Below are 17,910 nucleotides of genomic sequence, written 5' to 3'. Positions count from 1 at the left end.
TGGATCCTCTTCTCTCGCCGTATACAAAAATCAGCTCAAGGTGGATTAAGGACTTAAATCTAAGATCTGAAACTATAAAAATTCTAGAAGATTATATTGGAAAACCTTCTAGACATTGGCTTGGGCAAAGATTTCATGACCAAGAACCCAAAGGCAAATGCGATAAAAACAAAAATAAATAGCTATTTAATTAAACTAAAGAGCTTTTGCACGGCAAAAGGAACAGTCAGCAGAGTAAACAGATAACCCACAGAGTGGGAGAAAATCTTCACAATCTATACATCTGATAAAAGACTACTATCCAAAATCTACAATGAACTCGAACAAATCAGTAAGAAAAGAAAAAAAAATCTCATCAAAAAGTGGGGTAAGGACATGAATAGACAATTCTCAAAAGAAGATATACAAATGGCCAACAAACATAGGAAACAATGCTCAACATCGTTAATGATCAGGGAAGTACAAATCAAAACCACAATGAGATACTACTTTATTCCTTCAAGAATGGCCATAATCAAAAAATCAAAAAACATTAGATGTTGGCATGGATGCAGTGATCAGGGAACACTTCTACACTGCTGGTGGGAATGTAAACTAGTAAAGCCACTGTGGAAAATAGTGTGGAGATTCCTTAAAGAACTAAAAGAAGAACTGCCATTTGATCCTGCAATCCCACCACTGTGTATCTACCCAGAGGAAAAGAAGTCATTATACAAAAAAGATACTTGCACACACGTTTATAGGTGCACAATTTGCAATTGCAAAATTGTGGAACCAATCCAAATGCCCATCAATCACCAAGTGGATAAGTAAACTGTGGTGTGTATATATATGTATATATATATGTGTGTGTGTGTATATATATGTGTGTGTATATATATATATGTGTGTGTATATATACATATATACAATGCAATACTATTCAGCCATAAAAAGGATGAATTAATGGCATTTGCAGCGACCTGGATGAGACTGGAGATTATTATTTTAAGTGAAGTAACTCAGGAAAGGAAAACCACACATTGTATGTTCTCACTGATATGTGGGAGCTAAGCTATGAGGATGCAAAGGCATAACAATGATACAATGAACTCTGGGGACTTGGAGGGGAGGTTAGGAGGGGGGCAAGGGATAAAAGACTACAAATAGGGTGAGTATATACTGCTTAGGTGATGCGTGCACCAAAATCTCACAAATCACCACTAAAGAACTTACTCATGTAGCCAAACACCACCTATACCCCAATAACATATAGAAAAAAATATATTTTCAAGTCTTGTGTTTAAAATGGTAGGTTGGGTGTATGCATTGACTTCCTTCTGAGACACAACTGAAGTGTGAGGAAAATAATTAAAAATATATATATATCTTTAACCTGCAAGGACAATGAGAACAAGCGAAAACACCACAATGGATAAAAATTAGCAACAGCAAGTGAAAAATGTCAACAAATTTCTAGAAGTGGAAAAAAAGATGGAGAACTGGTGTCTGGCATTGTAGAGGAGAGAATGTAGAGATACCTTGGAGCCCAGTGGGGGTAATGGCAGAGAGCGATTCACCACTTAGAACTCTGACAACTTCAGGGCTGAGGCACAGGTAGCTTGGAGAGCAGGAGTTAAGGCTCAGGCAAAGCTGAAAACAGGGAGGTAGTCTGAAAGCCTCTGTTAGAGCCACTGGACCCATCCCTGCTCAATCCCATCCTTTACAGTTGCATCACCAACCCCCTGATTCTCACAAGTAACCAGAGAATTGTTCTCTGGAGACCCTGAGAGGGCCAGAATCCCAACTCTGGAACATGTGTCAGAGTAGAGGCAATGGATGAGGCTCTGTGCCCCAAACTGAAGATTAGTAGAGGGCCACGTATGCATGGCCAGAGCCCCATCCTGTCTCCCATCTTTGACCAGGGCACCAGGAGCCTGCTGTATGCTCCCCACGCAAGACATTGAAAGAGCTTCTCTGCAGAAACGATGCCCCTGTGGTGGTTGGTACAGTGGCGACTTAGCTAAATGGGAACTATGTTTAGCAGAATCCCCTTCCCTGGGTGGTTCTGCCTGGGCTGACAAGACGATCTGTGTGAAGTTTGGCAAGCAGAAAAGGGAAGCTGCCTCTGCCATGTTCTGAATGTGGGTGTAGCGTGCTAGGTGCCACCACAGCCCGCAAACATTGTCACTGGTGGCTAGCTCACTCTGGTGTTATAGCGGGGCTGCCAGACCCACAGCTCCATTGCCCCCACAGACTTCCTTCCAGGTGGGGCATGGCACAGCTCTGCTGGGAAATGCTCTGGCTTCCTTGGCAGGTCACCTGCATCACTGAGGTGGAGGTGGTGGTGGTGAGAACACCCCTAACTACTAACTAGGTGTTTGAGTACCACAAACTAAGTGGCTTAAACAGCAGGAACAGAGCCTTCTGGGATGCTAGAAATGTTCCACGGCTTGATCAGGGTGGTAGCTCCTCAGATGTATCCACAAGTAAAAGTTTTTCAAGATTAGGCACTTTGTAGAGAATATGTTATACTTCAATACAATGTTAACCAATGTTCTACATAGCATTAATCATTTGCAGTGAGTGCTATCAAGAAAAGTTACAGTGTTCCATAAGAGGGCCTGGTCTGAGATGTGGGATCTGAGAGAACACCAGAGAGGTTGATCACAGGAGGTGACCGGGGGGCTGTGGTGTGAAACAGGCATGGGCCAGAGAGGGCACCTACTTGTAGTCCATGATAAAGACATTGCACTCATCTCTGAGACCTATGGAGGGGCTTCCAAGCAGGAGACATGTCATAGATTACTTTGAAAAGAGCGAATGTTCAAGTACTTTTTTACTAGCTGAGTTAGCAACTGAGTGTGTCTCTGTAGCAATACTTTATTTTCCAATTTGCATTTAGGGTATGCACTCATTTCATATAGACCACGATATGCTTTGGATTTGTGTCCCCACCCAAACCGCATGTCAAATTGTAATCGCCAGTGTTGGAGGTGGGGCCTGGCAGGAGGCGATTAGATCCTGGGGGCAGATTTCCCCCTTTGGTTCTGTTCCCCTGATACAGTCCTCATGAAATCTGGTTGTTTAAAAGTGTGTGGCACCTCCCCACTCCCCACTCTCTCTCTTCCTCCTGTTCTGGCCATTTGAAGATGTGCCTGCCTCCACTTTGTCTTCTGCCATGATTGTAAGTTTCCTGAAGGCTCCCCAGCCATGCTTCCTCTACAGCCTGCAGAACCGTGAGCCAATGAAACCTCTTTTGTTTATAAATTACCCAGTTTTAGGTATTTCTTTATCGCAGTGCAAGAATAAACTTAAACCATGACTTCTCTCTTCACTTTTCCTGTCTCTTCTGTTCAGGACAACAGTACCACTGAGTCAGTGTCTGACATACACACAGGATAGTGCCCATATACCTCCCCCAGACATAACTCTAAGAATGGACAACATCTAGACCAAGACTCTTCTGCAGAACCAGCCAGCTTGATCTTCCAGTGGACCATTGCTCAGACGGTGGTCCATGAGGCATTGATTAGAAACTGCAGTAAAATATGCTTGGGAAATATTTGTTCAGACAAAGTTACACAGTTTTCCTATTGCAGGACTTTTCAGAGTTTCCTATGTTAATGTGCACTATGATTCTCTAAGAGGGGGAAATTACATGCAACATTCCCAAATTTATTTGAACCATGGGACCCTTTTGTGAGGTGAACGGTATTAACAAGTCAAGATACTATGTTAATCTGAAGAGTTACAACACAGTGCATAGGTAATCCCTACTAGTTAGTGATTTGTGGCATTACATCACACAGTAACCTCCTTTATCTTAATTAATTTTTAGAATAAATATAAAGAAATGACAGAAAGCTGAGGTTGTTCTTTTACTTTTGTTTTTCATGAAGCCTTATTTCTTCCACCACCATTACCTGCTCACTTTCTTCACCTGTCTTTGGAACCTCATTCATCTTCATTGGCTATTGATTACTTTCTTCTCTGGTGATTTTAAGTAGCTAAAAAACCTTCCACTGACTCCTCATATTATGTGAAAGAAATTGTATTTTTTAACCCCTTTCAGAAATTACCATAAAACTACTGGGAGTCAGATCACCATTCTAACTATCACCATTGACACGTAAAATAGTGTTTTTCATATCTTAAGTCCAAAACCATGTTATCTGTTGTAGATAATTTTAGCGGAATAGACTGCAAAGAATCCTAGAAATGTTAATTCTACTACATCTGACATAGGGAGAATTTTTGGTATTCAACTCAAGCTTTGCATTTTCTTTGCAATTTTCAACATGCACAGCCTCACACTCTCTTTCAAAGGCTCTGGTATTACCCAGAAGCAATTACGAAGAAAAACGAAATTACCTTTCGTCATTCTATCTATTCAGCGCCTTGGAAATGCAGACTGACAATGAACTGACAATTATTTGCAATCCACTTTCAGTTAATTTCACCATAAATTGAGCCTGAGGACTGCTGACAAATAAAATATATTATTCATCTGAAAACATTCTCTTTGGGTCTCCAGATCTCCAATCTATTTCGTTAGTGATCATGATCAAACTAAGTTGGGAATTGATTTATGCAATAGTTATCCCTCCACAATAACTAATTAGGAAAATAATGCTTTGGTGGAGCTTTGAAAAGGAGTGATTTCTAAGGCTCTTTGATAAAATAGAAAACTTTAAAAATAATTATGAGGCAGTGTTCCTAAGGGAGTAGATATTCATTGCCTTTCCTATTTCCAGAATACACTAGACTTAACTCACAGTCAGGGATAGCTCCTTGAATCTCAATTCAGTTCATCTAACAGTTTTTTCTGATAGTGTACTACATGCCTGGCACTGTGTGCTAAATCTGTGAAGGTAATAGAAAGGGAGCTTCTTCAGTGAGTGTACATGGGCAGGTAGCCATATACAGTATTAACTGTTCTAATAAATGCTATAATAGACATACTGGCAAAGTATTTTTGCAGTCATAGCAGCTCCAGGGATTAATTCTGCTTAAATCACTGGGGAATGCTTCATGGGAGAAAGTGACATGAGAGTTGGTCTTTCAATTGGGCAAGATTAATGGCTGTGGGCTTGAGAGAATGCAAGTGCAATTCTAGGTGGAGAAAATATACAAACTATTGCAAAGAGCTGGGAAAGTTCCAAGTGGGTGTGAGGAGATGTAAGAAGCCTGGGTTGGCTGTGAGAGGTTAGGAGAGGAAGGTATGTTGGGATCAGATTGTGAAGGAGAGATGTAAAGTGCACAGACAATTTTTAATAAATAGGGTTTTAAGCCAGAAAGCTGTGTTGTTCAGGTGATATATCTGGTTGCAGTGCCATAGCGGGTGAGGGAATTACTGGAAGATATTGCAATTGCCCTCGTGAGAGGCAACAAAAAATTATGGGAGAGGAAAATAGGGATGCAGCAAGGAGAAACAGAACTTGGGAATCATTTAGTTTATCCCCTTAAGAGAAGCCATGGCACATTGAGGTCAAGGAGTTATAAGGATCTTGTGGGCGTTGAAGTCATGGAAGTTGTGAGCAAATGATGGTGAGGAAAAGACACAATGAATCAAGTGCTAAAGCCTTGAAAGAAGTTGGAGGTGTCTAGGAAGCCGATAGATGAGGATAATGTTTGTTCACTCTTTGGTTCATGTACTCATTCAAAGGCCTGTAATTCAGAACCTACTCCGCTGGGCACTGGGGAGGCAAACACCAATAAGACACATTAAGTCAACAGCATTGATCAAAGAGGGAATGTATCATCTTCAAGCAGGGAAAGGTTTCAAAGTTAGTTAACAGACCTCAAAAGTGGAAAGTCATGAAATTCAGGATGATACATACAGGTCAACAAGAACTTGCAAAGAAATGGGAAAAGATGCTGCTCCAACTCAAGCTTCATGTCACTTTTCCAGGCAGGAAGACAAGAATGGAAAATGGCAAACAATATGTATGTTAATCTTACTCCCTTTGAAGGATTTTTCCTCAAAGTCATCCACTTACATTTTATTTTTCAGAATGGGTCACATGTCTATTCCTAGTCTGCATGAAAGCATGGGAAATGTAGACTTTAACTGAGCATATTTTTGTGCCTAACAAGTTCTTCTAGAAAAGAGGCAAGAAAGAATGGACATGGCCTAGACAACTAGCAACTACACTTTTATGGTAAAGAGTTCAATTCACCGAGAAGAGCTAATTTTCCTAAATATATATACACCCAATACAGGAGCACCCAGATTCACAAAGCAAGTTTTTAGAGACCCACAAAGAGATTTAGACTCCCACTCAATAATAGTGGGGGATTTTAACATCCTACTGAGAACATTAGACAGGTGATCAAGATAGAAAATTAACAAAGATGTTCAGGACCTGAACTCACCTCTGGATCAAGTGGACCTGATATATATCTACAGAACTCTCCACCTCAAAACAACAGAATATACATTCATCTTATCGCCACATGACACTTACTCTAAAATTGATCACATAATTATGTAAAAAGCTCCTCAGCAAATTCAAAAGCAAATTCAAAAGAACAGAAATCATAACAGTCTCCCAGATCACAGAGCAATCAAGTTAGAACTCAAGATAAAGAAACTCATTCAAAACCACACAACTACATGGAAATTGAACAAGCTGTTCCTGAATGACTCCTGGGCAAATAATAAAATTAAGACAGAAATCAAGAAGTTCTAATGAGAATACATGGAGACAGGAGGGGAACAACACACACTGGGGACTGTTTGAGGGGTGAGGGGAGGGAGAATGTCAGGATAAATAGCTAATGCATGAAGGGCTTAATACCTAGGTGATGGGTTAATAGGTGCAGTAAACCACCATGGCACATGTTTACCTATGTAACAAACCTGCACATCCTACACATGTATCCTAGAACTTTAAATTAGATTAAATTAAATTAAGAAATCAAGAAGATATTTGAAACTAATGAGAATAAAGAGACAACATACCAGGATCTCTGGGATGCAGCTAAAGTGGTGTTAAGAGGAAAATTTATAGCACTGAAATGTCTACATCAAAAAGCTAGAAAGACTCAAGTCAGCAACCTAACATCACAAGAACTAGAGAACTAAGAGCAAACAAATCTCAAAGCTAGCAGAAGACAAGAAATAACCAAGATCAGAAGGGAACTGAAGGAGATAGAGACGTGAAAAAACCTTTCAGAAAATCAACAAATCCACGAGCTTGTTTTTTTGCCGAAAATTAATAAAAGAGCTAGACTGCTAGCTAGACTAATAAAGAAGAAAAGAGAGAAGAATCAAATAGACACAATCAGAAATGATAAGGGGGATATCACCAGGGACCCCACAGAAATGCATATTTAAATATATTTTTGGCCAGGCATGGTGGCTTATGCCTATAATCCCAGCATCCTGGGAGGCCAAAACAGGAGGATCACTTCAGACCAGGAGTTCAAGACTGGCCCAGGCAACAGAGTGAGACCATGGTTCTACAAAAAATAAAAATTTGCCAATCGTGGTTGTGCACACCTGTAGTCCTAGATATTCAGGAGGCAGAGGCAGGAGGATCACTTGAACCCAGAAGTTTGAGGTTACAATGACCTATGATTGCACTACTGCACTCTAGCCTGGGAAACAAGAGTGAGAACCTGTCTCAAAAATAAATAAAATAAATAAATATATTTTTACTATATCCTTCTCGTTGATTAAAGGCTTCCTAGAGTATAAGTTCTGTTTTAAAAATAATTTTTCTAGAACTTTGAAGCATTGCTCAGTTTTGTTCCAACTTCCAGTGTTACTCTTAAGAAATCATGCCACTCTGATTCTCATTTCTTTGTTAGGTGATGTGATCATTCTCCCTGTAAAAATCTTAGTTTCTTCTCTTTAATGTTCTGAAATGTCTGTGCCTTTGTGTAGATCATTTTTCCATTTCTTATGCATGGCATTGGGAGGATCTTTTCAATCATGACACTGCTTTATTATTTCTGTGAAAATCCTCTCCCCTACTGTTTTATACTAGGATATCTGACCTCCTGGACATTTTCTTCATTCTATTTCCAACTCTTCTGCTGAATTTTTAAATTTCAGCTATCATTTTTTAATTTCCAAGAGCCCCTTCTTTTTTCTCTAATTGTTACTGATGTGGTTTGGCTGTGTCCCCACCCAAATCTCATCTTGAATTGTAGTTCCTATAATCTCCACATGTTGTGGGAGGGACCCAGTGGGAGGTAATTGAATCATGGGGGTGGTTACCTCTGTGCTGTTCTCATGATAGTGAGTGAGTTCTTGCAAGTTCTTGCAAGATATTTTTATAAGGGGCTTCCCCCCCCCCCCCACTTCACTCTGCAATTCTCCTTGCTGCTGCCATATGAAGAAGAATGTGTTTGCTTCCCCTTCTGCCATGATTGTAAGATTCCTGAGGCCTCCCCAGCCCTCTGGAACTGTGAGTCAATTAAACCTCTTTCCTTTATAAATTACCCAGTCTTGGGTATTTCTTCATAGCAGCATGAGAATGAACTAATACAATTACTAACTATAATTAATAATTATCTTGAATTATAGTATAACAAGCTTTTAAGTGAGGTTTTTCATAAATTTGGAGTTGTGTCTGAGGCTCAAAGCCTAGAATGCCATGTATGTCCGTATTCCAAAAGAAGATGCTAGACATTCATGAAGGACTAACATACCATGCATTTACGGTAAAATAAGTCTTGTGCCCATAGCCCACCTCCCAACTTTAGTCCATGTCTGAAGAAAGAAAAATCCATAAAAAGGCTAGAGACTCTTTAGAGTGAGTTAGGATTTTTTTTTTCGAAGAGCGTCATATGTGGGTGTATGAACATTTAAAGTAGAAGTTTCTCTCCACCTCTTGGGTCAAGCAAGGGGAGGCTTCATGGTGCACACTCAAGACACTCAGTTACTTGCCAGGGGTGGAGACCAACATCTCAGTCCCCAGTCAGCTGCTGCTGAGCTGCAGAAATGTGTAGACTTGTTCTATGCTTCTACTTGAGCAGAGAGTGGGGAAAGAGTATTCTTGGGAGATCTAGACCCATGTCCTCTGGATTTAGGGGGTCAGATGGGTGGTAGGGCAGAAGGATTAGTGCCTTCCAATCACCTGAGGCTGCCTGGAGATGCTTGTGTAGAACAAAGAAGGGACTGCAGTGGGAATGGTCTGAACTTTCATCATTGAAATGGACAGAGATTCATGAGTTTTTCCAAGAACTAAATAAGAAACCAGGAAAGTAATAATGAGCTTGAGTTTCCACCCAAGAGTTCTGGCTCAACAGAATGAGCTTGCATCAAGAGTACTTGGGAAGAGAATTAGGGGAAATCATGAAAGCTCAGCTGCATGGGGTTTCACCAAGTGAAGTATGGAGAGAACAGTGTGAAGTCAAAAGTCCCACGGGAGACTGAGCAAAAAATAACTATGCAAAAGCACCCCCAGCAGAAACGGTCAGCATTGGGGCACCTGCCACACAGAGGTACCAATGTCAGGTACAACTGCCCAATAATATAGGACTGTCTTTTTCTCTTCTAATCCCTGCTCCCCTTGGGCATAATACTAAGGGGGGCATAGAAGCATCAGTTGGTGAATAGAGAAAGAAGGGTTATGATGGAAACAAAAAGAATAGACCATGAACCCCCACTTCCATCTGGCAGAATTCAGGATCAGACCCAAGCTAGAAAGTGGGAGAAGATGTAAATTAGATAAAAGATGGAAGATTATATTAGGGTGTACTTTTCAATACCCCGAAATGAGACTATTCTAACCTCCAAAAGTGCCCAGAAAAGCCTTAGACTCTGCACAAGATATTATCCTAGCATGGAAGAAAGGAAATCTGACAGAGAAAATTTGAAGATGACCAGGTTGTTTCCTGCCTGTTATTTATTAAGTACAATCCATTTAAGAAAGTGGTTATAATAGCACTTTTGTTTCCTTTTCCATTCTCTGTGTCCTTGTAGAATCATACTTTTGCCATCGTTTCAGTGGGATTTCAGGCAAGAGAAAATATGGACACATGTGCTCAGACCCTTTTTAAACAACAAGTCAATGCAACTGCCTTTCTTTCTTTTTCTTTCTTTCTTTCTTTCTTTCTTTCTTTCTTTCTTTCTTTCTTTCTTTCTTTCTTTCTTTCTTTCTTCTTTCTCTCTATCTCTTTCCGTCCTTCCCTCCCTCTTTCTTTCTTTCTCTTTCTTTCTTTCTTTCTTTCTTTCTTTCTTTCTTTCTTTCTTTCTTTCTTTCTTTCTTTCCTTCTTTCCTTCTTCCTTTCTTTCCTTCTTCCTTTCTTTCTTTGTTTTTGGCCCAAAAGCTCCTTCTCCAGGAAACACTAAGTTGACCTACTGATATTTGAGTGAAAAATCCATAGCTAACAGGATAGTCCAAATTTCCACTTCAAATATTGGGCATATTCCACTTACATAAGTTCACTTAAAAGAAAAGTTATGCCAAGCATGGTGGTGCACACCTATGGTCCCAGCTACTCAGGAGCCTGGGAGATCGAGGCTGCAGTGAGCCGTGATTGAGCCACTGCACTCCAATGTGACTGACAGAGTGAGATCCGATCTCAATATAAAAAAAGAAAGTAAACAAAAAAGAAAATAAGAAAGAAAAACTATAACTGTGGTCCATTATCTTGTAGCTAAGCATCTGAACTGATTTCTCCGAAAGAATAATCATTGACTGTCACATCTGCCACCTAGTGACCACTCTGATGCACACATTATGCTAACACTTAGCCTACAGCTTTTCATCCTTCACCCCCGCATCCTTCATTCATTCACCCATCCATCCATCCAGCCATCCACCCACCCATCCACCCATTATCCCTTCATCCATCCTTCCACCCATCACTCATATTCATTCACCCATCCATCTATCCAGCCATCCAGCCACCCACCCATTATCCCTTCATCCATCCATCCACCCATCACTCATATTCATTCACCCATCCATCCATCCAGCCATCCATCCACCCATCCACCCATTATCCCTTCACCCATCCTTCCACCCATCACTCATATTCATTCACCCATCCATCCATCCAGCCATCCATCCACCCACCCACCCATTATCCCTTCATCCATCCTTCCACCCATCACTCATATTCATTCACCCATCCATCCATCCAGCCATCCAGCCACCCACCCATTATCCCTTCATCCATCCATCCACCCATCACTCATATTCATTCACCCATCCATCCATCCAGCCATCCATCCACCCATCCACCCATTATCCCTTCATCCATCCTTCCACCCATCACTCATATTCATTCACCCATCCATCCATCCAGCCATCCATCCACCCACCCACCCATTATCCCTTCATCCATCCTTCCACCCATCACTCATATTCATTCACCCATCCATCCATCCAGCCATCCATCCACCCACCCACCCATTATCCCTTCATCCATCCTTCCACCCATCACTCATATTCATTCACCCATCCATCCATCCAGCCATCCATCCACCCACCCACCCATTATCCCTTCATCCATCCTTCCACCCATCACTCGTATTCATTCACTCATCCATCTATCCAGCCATCCATCCACCCATCCACCCATTATCCCTTCATCCATCCTTCCACCCATCACTCATATTCATTCACCCATCCATCCATCATCACTTCGTCCATCTGTCTACACATACATGCATGGTGCACTTACTTGGGTTAGGCTCCAGGCATGCAGATAAACAGAATACATGAGCCCTTGTCCTTCCTCAAGGAAGTGACAATATAGTGGGGGAGAAAAACATGTATTTTTCTTCTTTCAGGGAGGATTCTAAAAGCTAAGTCTCCAATGTCCAAGTTTGTGTTTCAAGATTTTTAAAAAAATCTCAACTGGCTTCTTCCCTGGAATTTAATGAGATACTTAAGTCTTTGCCATATTAAAGGGGAAAAAAGCCAAAAAACAAACAAACTTTTCATAAATCATGCTACCCCTAACCATTTTCTTATTTCTTTCCTTTTATTCACAGCCAAGTTTCTTCAAAGTGGACTCTATACCCTCTGAAACCCTTTCCTTGCCTCTAACTTATTTTTGTGGTTCTGTTTCTTTATTTTATTTTTAATATATCTTATTGTAAAATAATTAAGAATATTCAGAAAATAAGCATAATATAATTACCTATGTATTCATCACCCACTTTTTATCACTGACATTGTCTTTTTTTAAAAGATCTTCTTGCCCTAAGAAATAAAATATCGCAGATGGTGATTTTCTCAGTTCCTCCTTTCTGCTCCCTTCCTGCTCCCTCCTTTTCTGTTTCTGCAGAGAAAAGCAAGGTCATGATCATAACTCTCATGCATGTGCTCACATTTTTGCTACCCATTTATGTATCCATAGCAGTGGATATTATTTTGAATGTTTGTAAATTTGGCAAATCATTATGAATGCTGCTTTTTTTAAAACTCAACTTCCTATTTATATTTTTTCATGTTTATCCATATTCAATACAAACTCTAGTTCATTTTCACAACTGTATATTATTCCACCATATGAAGTTATCACAAATGATATATCTATTCTTCTTTTGATGACTATTTTGGTCATATTCATTATTTTTCTATTTCAAACAATGCTTGCCATGAACACTCTCATGGGCATCTTGTCCACATGTGCAGTTTTTAAGTAGAAGACCCCCGTCTTACCCCCAGGACTTCTCTACATTAAGGATATTCAATAGCAGGCGGGTGCCAGGGCTCACGCCTGTAGTCCCAGCACTTTGGGAGGCTGAGGCAGGTGGATCACCTGAGATCAGGAGTTTGAGACCAGCCTGGCCAACATGAGGAAACCCCATCTCTACTAAAAATACAAAAATTAGCCAGGTGTGTTGGCAGGTGCCTGTAATCCCAGCTACTCAGGAGGCTGAAGCAGAGAGAATTGCTTGAACCCAGGAGGCGGAGGTTGCAGTGAGCCAAGATCGCACCACGGCACTCCAGCCTGGGCGGCAGAGCGAGACTCAGTCCTGAAAAAGAAAAAAGAAAATGATATTCAATGGCCCATGACACCTTCCACTAGCAACAAGAAATGTGCCAGTTCTTGCACTAAATTTTGTCCTTTGTCCACGCAACCTGGTAACAGAGGTGAGTCACCTAATCACCTAAGTTGATTCCACCGTGTAATAAGAACATTTCTGAAGATTCAGAACCACAGCAAGACTATTTTTTTCCTCTCCATTGCTAAACAAAAGCTATAGGAGGCCATTGTTTTGGACTAAACTCCTACACTAGGCTCCAGTAGACCAGACTAAAAATTAGAATGCAATCACCAATGCTCACCAAACGGAAACTGAGTTGTTATCTAGCCTTCCAAGAAATCAAGAGAGAAAGAGATAACAACCTAATGATCCAAATAGGCCAGTTTCAATCTTCAATCAGCATGCTAATAAAGTTCCCTCTGTTTTAACCCTACAACAGAGTAACATGTAGTAACCCAATGTTAAATAATTAGTTATCTTTCTATTGTTCTGTTTCCCTGTCCCCACCTTACAAAGAAAGTAACTTTGAAATGATCAATCCACTTTTTGCTTTTTGTTTCTGCTTTATTTGGCCCGCTTTTTTGGCTATAAAGCCACCCACCTCTGTTCAGCTCATTGGAACTCTTATTCTATTTTATGGAATGAAGTATTGTCCAATTCTAGAATCACAATAAAGCCAATTGACTTCTTTCAACTCAATGTGTTTACATTTGTCTTTTGACAGATCTGGTGACCACGAAGGTACCTGAAGGAGACTGCTGATGACCTGAGACCCCATGAGGAACACAGATAAGGTACTACTCACCTCTTTGAGCAGGGGGTGGTGGGAGGGGTGTCCTCTGTCTTCCTCAAGGAGCCCAAGGAGCCCTAAGACTCATAAGTCAGTCTCAGATCTGAGCTCTGCTCGCTTTTGCATTTGGTGCCCTGATCTCTTTGCCTTTTGGGGGTACCAAAGGTTAGTTTCCACTGTGAGAGGGCATTTGACCATGGGATAGCAAGGGTTAGTTTGTGCTATTACAGGACACGTGGTCTTTTGGTCTACAGTGACTGACAAGCCATTGGCAAAAAAATGGCAGTTTTTAAGGTAACTGATGGCAGTAAGTGGTTTTTACTGAAAGGCCTCTTTATTTCTTCTCTTCATGCAGGCCAAGATGTCAGGGTCAAAGCCATCTCAGCTCCAAGAGAGCCAAGATGCAATGTAAAAATGGGATCCTAATTTCTAAAGTTCCAAGTACTCTGCTTTCCAGCTATACCTTCCTTTTTATGAATGGGAATTATGAGTCTGGAAGCTGCAAATTTTACAACAGTGGCAAAATAACACTAAAAAAATCAGAATTATAGCGGCCATTGCATAGAATGTTCCTGATGAACAACATCACACTTAAAAAAAATTTCTTTATTTCTTTTTTTTTGATAGGAAGTCTTGCTATGTTGCCCAGGTTGAGCTCAAATTCCTGGGCTGAAGCCATCCTCCCACCTTGGCCTCCCGAGTAGCTGGGACTACAGGCAAGAGCCACTGCACCTGGCTCAACATTGAGTTAGCAGCAGTGAATCTGTACAAGTCTGCAGCAACTCAATTCTTGCCTCCTTAAAAGAAAGAATTCATCTGAGCATAATGCACAGTGTGAAAGTATATTTTAAAAGTTTTAGAGCAGAAATGAAAGGAAGTAAAGTATATTTGGAAAAGGGCCAAGCATGCAACTTGGGAGATTCAAGTGCCTCCCCTTGACTTGGGGTTTATATGTCGGTATGATTCCAGGGTTTGCGTTTCTTCTTCCCGATTCTTCCCTTGGGGTGGGCTGTCTGCGTGCGCAGTGGCCTGCCAGGACTTGGGAGGGGCCGCATGTACAGTGTGTTTACCGAAATTGTGCACATGCTCATTTGAGGCATTTTTCCCTTAGCGGTCACGTATTCCTAGAAGAAGGTCATATACCAATTAAACTGCCATCTTGTCTCTTAGCGTGCATGCCTGGGCCCACTCACCCAGTTCCTGAGATTTTATTGGGAAGTGGTTGCTCATCAGCTTCAGGTGTTTTCTATCTACTGAGAGTTGGCATGTTCCCTGGCAACAGCTGTGACCAATTATAACTTTAGAGAGACAGTTTAACAACTGCCTGACCATCACCTGATAGTCACCTGACGTTCTTGGTAGAGGGGGGCCTCTTCTGCCCTGCTCATATCTGCCCAACTACCTACTCTAACAATTATACTTTAAGATTGATCCTTTCCCTTCCATGAGCAGCAATCACTTTCCTGATCTTCTCATTTCTTGTCCTGAGAACTTGGCTTGACTTTCCATCTGTCAGGGGTACATGGGTTGTTGGGCCTGTGTATACAGGTGGCCAATCAAAAGGCTAGGAGCCTCAAGAATATGGCTAGACAGAAATGGAGCTGCATCCCATTTGCAGCTAGCAAAATATGGCCAGACAGAAATGTGGGTTGAACCTTATTTGCGGCTAGACTGATCGTGATACAGGAGAGATAAAGAAATTATTTAGGCAGATAGTGATGGCAAAGAGTCCTTGGCAGAACTTCCCTTCTAACAAAAAGCAGCCCTCGAAATCATGTCTTTTCTAACAAAGAGCAGCCTGAGAAATAGGGATGCAAAACATAAAAAAGGAAGCTGGAAGCTTGCACGGAGGAATGCCAGCAACTGCACCAACAGAAAAGGGCTACCTGGGAGACAGGCATGTCTGCCATGGAAGCTCCATCTTCCCTTTTTTGTTAGCACACGCACAGTAAGAATGAAATGGGCAACATGGAGAAGCTCAGGCAGAGAATCCACCTGCATAATAAAAGATTGGGGTGGGGGCTGCCAGAGATTCACACCCTATGCAGATGGCACACCTGGTCCTAACTGATTTTTTTTGTCCTATGTAGATCAGACATCGCCTCCCTCTTAAGTCATTTATAAAAACCACTGCATTTCACCACAAATTGGCAACCCATTTTTCCCAGACACCTCTGTGTAGCAGAGAGCTATTCTCTTTCTTTTGCCTGTTAAATTTCCACTCTTAACCTTACTCTTTGTATGTCTGCATCCTTGCTCTCCATGGCCAAGAGAAAACGGACCTCAGATGTCACCCCAGACAATGAGGCCGCTTCAATTGTTGCAGCTCTCAAAGCATTATTTAAATCTCTGGGGTTTTTGGCTGTTTTTTGGGAGTGGTTCATGAAGAGCTGATCTACAGGGCTCCCAAATTAGGCCCACCCAGGGATGCCTTCAATAGGCATAAGTTTCTAAAAGTATTTCAGAAAAAATTTATTGCATCTTTTGAATGGCTTTTTACAAAATACCAAATAAAAAGCTTAAGTGATTGATAAGAAAATTAAATCTACTTATCTTTTTGTTTAGCCCTGTTCATTGAAGAACTCCATCCTAAAGTCAGTAATCTAATTAAGAAACAAGCTAAATTGAAAAGACTGCCCGTTGAACTAACTTGGTCTCCAAAATATAACTTTCTGCATTTAGCTAGCTATTTTGAAATTCCTTGTAAAAAAATAAATTTACATCTATAAACGAAATCTGCATTTCTAAAGGTATCTTCCTTTCCGTACCTAAACAACAATAGGAAAGACATTGGCTTAAAGCTTACATAACAAATTTTACTCTTGTTTAAGGTAATTTTCCTCACCATCTTGTCTTAACTGAGTCTTTTACCTATGCCCTTCTTTATCGCAGCAAATAATGGCATTTAGACCTAAGTTCTATAAATTTTCCACCTTGTTTCACACAAACGTCATGCCTTTGGAAATGCACATTTAAGGTCACCTACCTAACAATTGTTTAGAGCAAGGAATAAGCAATCATAAGATTGATAGTCTAAAGTGGAGAGAGAGAGATCTTGAAAACTAGAAAATGCAGAATATTTATTTATTTTTGGAACAGGGTCTCACTCTGTTACCCAGGCTGGAGTACAGTGGCACAATCATAGCTCACTGTAACCTTGAACTTCCAGGCTCAAGCAAGTCTCTCACTTCAGCCTCTGGAGTAGCTGGGACTACAGGAGCACACCACCATGCCCAGCTAATTTTATTTTTTTGTAGAGACGGGGCCTCACTTTGTTGCCCAGGCTGGCTTTGAACTCCTGGCCTCAAGTGATCCTCCCACCTGAGCCTCCAAAAGGGCTGAGATTATAGGTACGAAAAAATTAATAAATCTCAGGACCCCAAAATCACTAAGCCAAAGAGAAAAGTCAGCCTGGGAACTGCAAAGGGCAAACCTGCCTCCCATTCTATTCCTAAATAGGATGGCTACAAAGATAAAAACCTACATACCTCCCTCACAATTTGTCCACAAAATAATTCCTTGTGGACAAAGGACAGACAGAACTCAAAGTCATCCCTCTGCTCCCAGGAGACAAATGCACAGCTGATTGCCTCCTTTGATTCAGTGGAAGGCTAATCAGAAACCCAAAATAATGCAACCGTTTGTTCTTTGTCTACCTGTGACCTGGAAGCCCCCTCCCCACTTTGAGTTGTCCCACCTTTCCAGACTGAACCAATGTACATCTTACATATATTGATTGATGTCTCATGTCGCCCTAAAATGTATAAAACCAAGCTGCGCCCTGACCACCTTGGACACCTGTTGTTAGGACCTTCTGAGGCTGTATCATGGGTGCATCCTTAACTTTGGCAAAATAAACTTCCTAAATTGATTGAGACTTGTCTTAGATACTCTGGTTTACACAGGCATGAGCCACCATGACTGGCTAGAAGAATCTTTAAAAGCTGTAAGATCTGCTTCTCTCTGTGTGTCCACATGTCTATATGTATTACGTGTATGTGATATTTCTCTACTAAAATATATGAAAAAAAGCTCCAATTTGCTTGAAGAAAACCTAAGCAGTTAGATCAAATATTTTAATGCCTTTTAGTTCATGTGATCTGCGTAAATCTTCGGTAAATAGGACTAGTTTATTACTATTGTTGTTTAAATAAAAACAACTGTGTCTTGTTATCAG

At 41.0% G+C, this 17,910-nt stretch overlaps 1 long non-coding RNA gene across 5 annotated transcripts in view; it reads left to right on the top strand.

The window, feature by feature from the left end:
• The window catches only part of LOC129532028 (uncharacterized), a 61,433-nt gene extending 43,825 nt beyond the window's left edge, over nt 1–17,608 (top strand). For all 5 annotated transcript variants that reach the window (XR_010129525.1, XR_010129526.1, XR_008677617.2 and 2 more), the window contains 2 exons: nt 13,668–13,737; nt 14,361–17,608. This is a non-coding gene — a long non-coding RNA (uncharacterized lncRNA). The remainder of the gene's footprint in view (nt 1–13,667; nt 13,738–14,360) is intronic.
• The last annotated feature ends 302 nt before the right edge of the window (nt 17,609–17,910 follow it).

The sequence above is a fragment of the Gorilla gorilla genome, chromosome 11, assembly GCF_029281585.2.
Source record: "Gorilla gorilla gorilla isolate KB3781 chromosome 11, NHGRI_mGorGor1-v2.1_pri, whole genome shotgun sequence".
In the NCBI taxonomy this organism is placed as follows: Eukaryota; Metazoa; Chordata; class Mammalia; order Primates; family Hominidae; genus Gorilla; species Gorilla gorilla.
This window is presented reverse-complemented; position numbering and strand designations above follow the sequence as displayed.